This window comes from Dasypus novemcinctus, chromosome 22 (assembly GCF_030445035.2).
Source record: "Dasypus novemcinctus isolate mDasNov1 chromosome 22, mDasNov1.1.hap2, whole genome shotgun sequence".
Classification (NCBI taxonomy): Eukaryota; Metazoa; Chordata; class Mammalia; order Cingulata; family Dasypodidae; genus Dasypus; species Dasypus novemcinctus.
This window is the reverse complement of record NC_080694.1, coordinates 28,224,842-28,234,021: the sequence shown is the minus strand read 5'-3', so window position 1 is coordinate 28,234,021 and position 9,180 is coordinate 28,224,842.

Below are 9,180 nucleotides of genomic sequence, written 5' to 3'. Positions count from 1 at the left end.
TCACTGAGATGACAGTTTCTACTTTTCAGGGGGTACATATACTGAATTACCTTGCTTTGCCATGATAAATCCTCTTTATAAAATATTGCTGGAATTAGACTGCAGATTATATTTTTATGATATGTGAGCTTATGTTTGAAAAAGCTAGAAACCTGTAAATTTCCTATTTTTAATGGCCTTATAAGATTTTGATACAAATGTTAAGCCGTAATCATAAATGGAGATATTTTCCGATTTTTTTCTTATTCCTTGGAAAAGTTTGAGTAAATAAGTATTATTTTTTCCTTGAAAGTTTAGTGGAATTCCCCAATAAGGCCATTGGTCAATATGAAAATTTATGAGAATGTTTTAATCTATAGATTCAATCACTGAAGAAGATATGAATCTTTTCAGATTTTTAATTTTGGGGGCCTATTTTTTGGCAACTTTTATTTTTCTAGGAATAGGTGAATATCATTTATGTTTTTGTCTTTATTTTTTAATATTACATTAAATAAATACGAGGTCCCCATACACCCCGCAACCCCCTCACCCCACTCCCCCCCCATAACAACAACCTCCTCCATCATCATGATACATTCATTGCATTTGGTGAATACATCTCTGAGCACCACTGCACCTCATGGTCAATGGTCCACACCATAACTCACACTCTCCCATATTCCAACCACTGGGCCATGAGGGGACATACAATGTCTGGTAACTGTCCATGCAGCACCACCCAGGACAACCTCAAGTCCTGAAAATGCCCCCACATCTCATCTCTTCCTCCCATTCCCTACCCCCAGCAGTCACCATGGCCGCTTTCTCTACACCAATGCCATATTTTCTTCGATTGCTAATCACAATATTTCATGAATAGAATATCAGTAATTCCACTCTAATCCATACTCTATTCATCCATCCTGTGGACCTTGGAATGGTTGTGTCCACTCCACATCTAAATCAACAGGTGAGGCTTGTGAACAAAGATCACATCTGAGTCCAGCTCCATCACACAGAAACACAAACTCCAAAGTAGGGCCAACTGACATGGCACTGAACTCCAAGTGCCATGACCATAGGACCTGTGGATCTCTGTAGCCCTCCAAAGAACCAATACCCGGGGTTGTATCCAGTTTATCTGTCACTGGAACTCTGCTGAGGAATGCATAAGGGCAACCTCTTTGATAATCTCCTGGAACTTTTTGGAGACTCACAGCCATATAGACTAATTTGTCCTTTCCATTTCCCCCTTTGATTCAGGTCACACAGCATTTTTAACTCCTGGTATTACATGTAGATTGAGATATTTTGCTGGTGCGAGTTGACCTTTTATTCAAGGTCATTTTCTAGTTACATCATCAGCTGGTACTTGGTAGTAATCCCTCCATGCCAGGGAGGCTCATTCCTGGGAGTCATGTCCCAATCTGAGGGGGAGGCAACACATTTACATGCTGAGTTTGGCTTCAAGACTGGCCACATTTGAGCAACACGAAGGCTCTCAGGAGGTAACTCTTAGGCACCCTGCAGCTCTAGGCCTTATTCTTATTTCAGGTGCACAGGCCCACAAGCATAATCATTAGTATCAAGGGCTCATTGTTGGACCTTACTTATTTTTTGGTCTTTGCTATTGCACTTGGGGGATTGTTACTGTTCCTTTAGGGGCTGTGGTAGAGCTCCCCTGGCTAGGAACTCAGCACTCCCTCAGTTGTTTTTAATTGTATTCACTATGAAAATATCCCAACATTTTTATGTACCCTGGATATACGCCCTGTAGAACATCCTGCCAACCATGTGTCCCCTGTCAATAACATCCCACACCAGTATTCCTCCCCTGCCATTGATGAACCTCTCTGTGATCCAAAACATCATGAAAAGTGAAACCCAATATATTGCCAGGTTCCATTAATAGTAAAATGGAATGTAGTGATGAGTTTAAAGGTTAGATATAGAATACATATTAACTTGGAAAAATTAAGGTAAAAATAAATTGGGGTATCAAAAAATTTAAAAATGCAAAAGCTTTGTTTTGGATGTTTTACCTTCCGTCACTGCAATAAGTGTTGCCCTGTATGCAAATAGGCAAGGCAAGTACTTCCATCTTTTCCTCAGTGTCTATGTCCTCTCTTTTTCTTTTCTTTTCTCCTAACTATTGAGCTTCTCTTCACAAGAGCCCTAGATCACAGTAATTCATATATACATTATATACAGTACTCCCACACATCCACCATAAAACCTTTTCCCTTCCACAGTGATATTCTAATAACTTATTCATATCATATTTACTGAAACTGATGTACAGACTCTGAGACAATAGCTTTCAAACAAGGTGACATCTGTGCTTACATCGTGGTCCATACTTTAGGATACACAGGTTTCTAAATTTTTAGTTATCCTATGTTTTACATTATGGTTTACATTATTAGTCTGTCATCCCCTATATGTTTATGGTGTAATATTACATGTTTTATATCCATCCTTGTGTACTCTCGCGAAACTCCTCTCTTATCCCTACATTTACCTTGGTTCTATCCATTCAACATCCATTTTCCCCTCCCCTTGTGGCCCAAAGTGACAGTCAACCTCCAATTCCCAAGGAGCCACGTACAGAGATACTTGCAACAGTGTTCAGGGCCTGACTTGCTCAGCTGCCCTAATGCCCTGGGAGCCATCCTTTCTCTCAAGAGATACAGTTCCCTCTATTTGATGGCATTAGTCCTCCCCAGGATGTGGGTCCACCCCCACTCTCACTACATGGGTCTCTACCCAATGGTGCAACCCACCCTGGCAAAATGAGCATTCAGACATTCCCCAGGAGTCCATCCTGCATCAGACCATCCCCTCCGAGCATCCTAAACAGGTAACACTCCTGATTATATTTTGATACGATTTTCTCAGTATTTTACTCTTAACCAACACCTGACTCTCTCCTATGTTCATATGTTGCCCCTCCCTCCTCCCAATTTTTGGGCAATATTACCCATCCACCCATCCCTAGCCCCCCTCAAATCTGCAAAGCCCCACCCAAAGACAACCCCTTGCCCCATTTTATCTCTTCTTTGTGCTCATACTTACCATCAGCTCATCATAGATTTCACAGCTGCATACGTCGGCTCACATCCTTCCTCCACCCCCCGATTTCCTGTAAGCCTATCTTCCAGTCTCTAGCTCTTTGAGGCAGCTTGCTTATTTCATATCATTGAGGTCATGTAGTATTTGTCCTTCAATGCCTGGGTTGCTTCACTCAACATAAGGTTCTCAAGATTCATCCATGTTATCACGTGTGTTTGTAGTGTATTTGTTCTTACAGCTGCGTAGTATTCCATTGTATGTATATACCTCATTTTATTGATCCACTCATCTGTTGATGGGCATTTGGGTTGATTCCAACTTTTGGCGATAGTGAACAATACTGTTATGAACATTGGTGTGCATATATTGGTTTGTGTCCTTGTTTTCAGTTCTGCTGGGTATATACCCAGGAGTGGTTTTGCTGGGTCATATTGCAAATCTATGGTTAGTTTTTTGAGAAACCACCAAACTGTCATCCAGAATGGCTGGATCCTTCTGCATTCCCACCAGCAGTGGATGAGTGTTCCCCTTTCTTCACATCCTCTGCAGCATTTGTAGTCTTCTGTTTTTTTCATAGCTGCCAATCTTATGGGAATAAGATGGTATCTCATTATAATTTTGATTTGCATTTCCCTGATAGCTAGAGATTTGGAGCATTTTTTCATGTGCTTTTTAGCCATTTGTATTTCTTCTATGGAAAAGTTCTGTTTAAATCTTTTTCCCATTTCTTAACGGGTTGTTCATCTTTTTATTTTCAATATATATGAGTTCTTTATATATGCAAGTTATAAGTCTCTTATCAGATATATGGTTACCAAATATTTTCTCCCATTGTGTGGGTTCCCTTTTTACTTTCTTGACAAACTCCTTTGAGGGGCAGAAGGCTTTAATTTTGAGGAAGTCCCATTTATCTATTAGTTCTTTGCTGCTCGTACTTTTGGTGTGATATTCATGAAGCCATTTTCTATTACAAGGTCCTGTAGATGTTTCCCTACACTGCTTTCCAAGGTCTTTATGGTCTTGGCTCTTATATTTAGGTCTTTGATCCATCTTGAGTTGATCTTTGTATAAGGTGTGAGATGGTAATCCTCTTTCATTCTTCTACATCTGGAGATCCAGTTCTCCAGACTCCATTTGTTGAATAGGCCATTCTCTCCCAGTTGCGAGGGTTTGATGGCTTTATCACATATTATATGGCTATATATATGAGGTTCTATATCATAACTTTCAATTCAATTCCATTGGTCTGTGTGTCTCTCCTTATGCCAATACCATGCTGTTTTCACTACTGTTGCTTTGTAGTATGTTTTGAAGTCAGGTAGTGTGATTCCTCCAATTTCGTTTTTCATTTTCAATATGTCCTTGGCTATTTGAGCCTCTTTCCTTTATAAATAAATTTCACAGTTAGTTTTTCTAGTTCCTTAAAGAAGGCTGTGTTGGGTTTTATTGGGATTGCATTGAATGTGTAGATCAGTTTTGGTAGAATAGACATCTTAGTAATATTTAGTCTTCCTATCCATGAACAGGGAATATTCTTCCATTTATTTAGGTCTTCTTTGATTTCCTTGAACAGTCTTGTATAGTTCTCAGTGTATAAGTTTTTTACATCTTTAGTTAAATTTATTCCTAAATATTTTATTTTTTTCCTTACTATTGTAAATGGTATTTGTTTCCTGATTTCCTCCTGATCTTGCTCATTATTGGTGTACAAAAATGCTACTGATTTTTGCACATTGAACTTATAACCTGCGATTTTACTAAACTCATTTATGAGTCCTGGAAGCTTTGTTGTAGATCTCTCAGGGTTTTCTATGTATAGGATCATGTCATCTTCAAATAATGAAATTTTGACTTCTTCCTTTCCAATTTGAATACCTTTTATATCTGGTTCTTGCCTCAGTGTTTCAGCAAGTACTTCTAAGACACTGTTAAATAGAAGGGGAGACAATGGGCATCCTTGTCTTGTTCCTGACTTTAGAGAGAAGGAATTTAGGATTTCTCCATTGTAAATGATGTTGGCTGTGGGTTTTTCATATATACTCTTTATCATGTTCAAAAAATTTCCTTGTATTACGATCTTTTGGAGGATTTTTATCAAGAAAGTGTGCTGTATTTTGTCAAATGGTTTTTCTGCATCTATAGTTATAATCATGTGATTTTTTTCCTTCAATCTATTTATATGGTGTATTACATTGATTGATTTTCTTATGTTGAACCATCCTTGCATACCTGGAATGAATCTCACTTGGTCATGGTGTATAATTCGTTTAATGTGTTGTTGAATACAATTAGCAAGTATTTTGTTAAGTATTTTTGCGTCTAGGTTCATTAGAGAAATTGGTCTGTCATTTTATTTCTTGTGGTGTATTTGTTTGGCTTTGGTACTAGGGTAATGTTGGCATCATAGAAGGAGTTCAGCAATGTTCCTTCTGTTTCAATTTTTTGGAATAGTTTCAGCAGGATTGGTGTTTGTTCTTTCTGGAATGTTTTGTAGAATTCACCTGTGAAGCCGTCTTGCCCTGGGCTCTTCTTAGTTGGGAGGTTTTTAATGACTGATTCTATCTCTTTTCTAGTGATTGGTTTGTTGAGATCATCAATTTCTTCTTTTGTCAATATGGGCTGCTTATGTGTTTCTAGGAATTTGTCCATTTCCTCTGAATTCTCATTTTTGTTGGAATATAGTTTTTTCAAAGTATCCTCTTATGATAGTCTTTATTTCTGTGGGGTCAGTGGTAATATCGCCTTTCTCATTTCTTAGTTTGTGTATTTGCATCTTTTTTCTTTTTTTACTTTTAGTCTTGCTAAAGGTTTGTCAATTTTATTGATCTTCTCAAAAAAACAGCTCTTAGTCTTGTTGATCTTTTCAAGTACTTTCTTATTTTTTATTTTGTTTAGTTCTGCTCTTATCTTTGTTATTTCCTTCCTTCTTCTTCCTCTTAGATTACTTTGTTGTTGTTTTTTAAATTCCTCCAAATGTGCAGTTAGTTCTTAAATTTTTGCTCTTTCTTCTTTTTGATATATGAATTTATGGCTATCAATTTCCCTCTCAGTACTGCTTTTGCTGCATCCCATAAATTTTTGTATGTTGTGTTATCATTATCATTTGTTTCAAGGTAGTCTTTGATTTCTTTTGAGATTTCCTCTTTGACCCACTGTTTTTCTAAGAGTGTGCTGTTTAATTTCCGTATCTTGGTGTGAAATCTGGGCCTCTGGCACTTGCAGATTTCCAGCTTCACTCCACTGTGGTCAGAGATATTATTTTGTATGATTTCGATCTTTCTGAATTCATTAAGCCTTTCTTTGTGGCCTAGCATATGGTCTATCCTGGAGAATGATCCATGTGCACTTGAGAAAAATGTATATCCTGCTGTGTTTGGGTGTAATGATCTATATATGTCTATTAGATCCAGCTCCTCTAATATACTGTTCAAATGTTTTGTTTCTTTAGTGATTCTCTTTTGAGATGTTCTGTCCAGAGTTGATAGTGGTGTATTAAAATCCCCCACTATAATTGTAGATGCATCTATTCTTTCACTTAGTTTTTCCAGCATTTGCCTCACGTATTTAGAGGCCCCCTTGTTAGTAGCATAAATATTTATGATTGTTTGATCTTCTTGACAGATTTTCCCTTTTACTAAAATGTAGTAGCCTTCTTTGTCTCTCAACATAGTTTTGCATTTAAAGTCTATTTTGTCTAATATTAATAAAGCTACTCCTGCAATTTTTTGATTATTGTTTGCTTGTAAGATTATTTTCCAACCATTCACTTTCAACCTGCATGAGTCTCTGGGTCTAAGATGTGTCTCTTGTAGACAGCATATAGATGGGTCATATTTCCTTATCCAATGTCCCAGTCTGAATCTTTTGATAGGTGAGTTAAGTTGGTTGACATTCAGTGTTATCACTTTCAAGGAATTATTTGTGTTAGCCATATTTTGATTGGAGTTGTGTTTGTCATATTTTGTGTGCTTTTTTTCCCTTGTCTTTTTTCTTTTTGTTGCTCTTACACTCTCCACGAACTCTGCCTGTCCTGTTTTTTCCTTTCTTTCTGCAGAATTCTCTTTAGAATTTCTTAAAGGGGAGGTTTCTTGTTGTTCTAGATATGTGCATGTACACATCTTAGTATATACACATATATTTCCTTACACTCTCTGCAGAGAGGCCCTCAAGGCTGCAGTAACAATGAGCAGAGATAATGCCCAGACTTTAGGTTTTAAAACCATTCTCCAATAAATGCCTTCTTAGAGAAATTGCTCTTTCTAGGAAAGAAATATGCAAGAAGGATCTGGAATATTTTGTAGTACCAAAAAGTAAATAGATGTAAAATAAACCCGTCAATGATAGGGTTATAGTAAAGAGCAATAGGATGCACTGCAAAGAGCTACCATGGCTAAAAAGTAGAACAAATTGAAAATCAACAACAAAAGTAGTATCGTATCACACCCCAAAGTTTGAAATAAATGTCAGGAGTCAATCCTGTCAGAATTGAGCCAACTTCCCTCGAGAGTCTGTAGGACTTGGGTGGTCTTTGCCATGTTTACTACCTTTTGTCTCCCAGCTCTGAAACCTTCAACTAAGGCCCTATGGAAAGTTTCTAAACAGTTGGGCCTGGTCATGTCATTGGGATCCCATTGGGGGTCCTTGTCTGGGAACTGAGTGTGGGCATATTGATCCCTGTCCAGGCTTCTACCAGAAGGGTGCTCTTTAAGCCAGGTGAAAGCTCCTTTTGTGACTCACATTCTCTCCTTGAAGTTGAGTAAGGTCATAAGGAGCTGCTTACAGTCAGTCAGCCCAGGTGGGTTTGCAGGTTTGAAAGATAGACTGGAAGAGGTCCATCATGACCTGAGGCTTCTCCAGGTATGTGGGGTGTGACTTTTCCAGATAAAGAGATCAGTAGTAGTGAAGTGTCCTCCTTGTACAGGGTCATCAGCATCAAAATAAATTGGAGCCCAGGCTTCAGAGAGAGGTAGCTGCAGGGTGGCCCTTCTCCCTGCTCCACCTGTCCCTGCGGCTCCTTGTGGTCTGAGTTGCTATCTTTCAGGGACTCCTCCTGAGTGATGGCCAGCACTATGCTGCCAGTGGTCAAGATTGGTGGAGACAGCCATTGCAGAGGTGCAGAGGCTGCACTGTTTGGAGAAAGCGGCTGTGGGAGTGGCTGTGGGTGTGGCTGGGCCATGTTGCTTGGAGAAATTGCCAGCAGAACCTGCTGTGAGAGCGGCTGCTGCAGCAGCTGCGCTGTGTTGCTTGGAGAAAGCAGCTGTGAAACCGGCTGTGGAAACAGCTGCAGGAGCAACTGGCTCCTGTTTCTTGGAGAAAGTGGCCATGGAACTGAACCGGCTGTGGAAAGGACTGTGGGAGTGGCTGTAGGAAGAGCTGGGCTGTGTTGCTTGGAGAATGCAGCTGCAGAATCGGCTGTGGGAATGGCTGTGGAAGTGGCTGCAGGAACGGCTGCGAGGTAGCGCTGCTCAGGGAGGACGGTGGATGTGGAGGCAGTGAGGTCACGCTGTTCAGGAAGGATGGCAGTGGAGACAGCTGTCAGGGTAGCGAGGTCATACTGCTCAGGGAGGACGGCAGTGGAGATGGCAGTCGGGGCAGCGAGGTTGCATTGCTTGGGAAAATTGGCTCATCCCCACTCCTCGGCACTGGCACTGTAGGAACAATCTCATAAGTTGGTTGCCCCTCTAGAATGGGTGGGTTGTCAATAGATTTGGGGCTTACTTTCTCTTGGCCCTTTGCAAGGCACCTGCTTGGCCTGGTTCCTCAGACAGCACCTGTGGGCTTTTGTATCAGGCAAATCCTGGCTTCCTTACTCACCCTTAACTAGGGCGGACTTTGACTTGCAGTGTCCTGCCAGGCATCAATGTAGGGGAACTGGCCAGGGCACTCTGGTTTTCTCGTTAACATCTCATGGACTTTACAGATGATCCGGGGTCAAAGGTGCCCTCCTGGGGCCAGCCCATGCCAAAAGCCAGCCATTGTAGTTCACAAAGCATTCTAACATTTCCTGGTTAGAACTTTATGCCACATCTTCGTGGAAAACTCAGGGAAAGTTTTTCTGCATATAACTTAATGGGGTCCTACTTTCTGTGCTTCCCATGTTTCCTCTGTGTGTTGACACTGCACAAT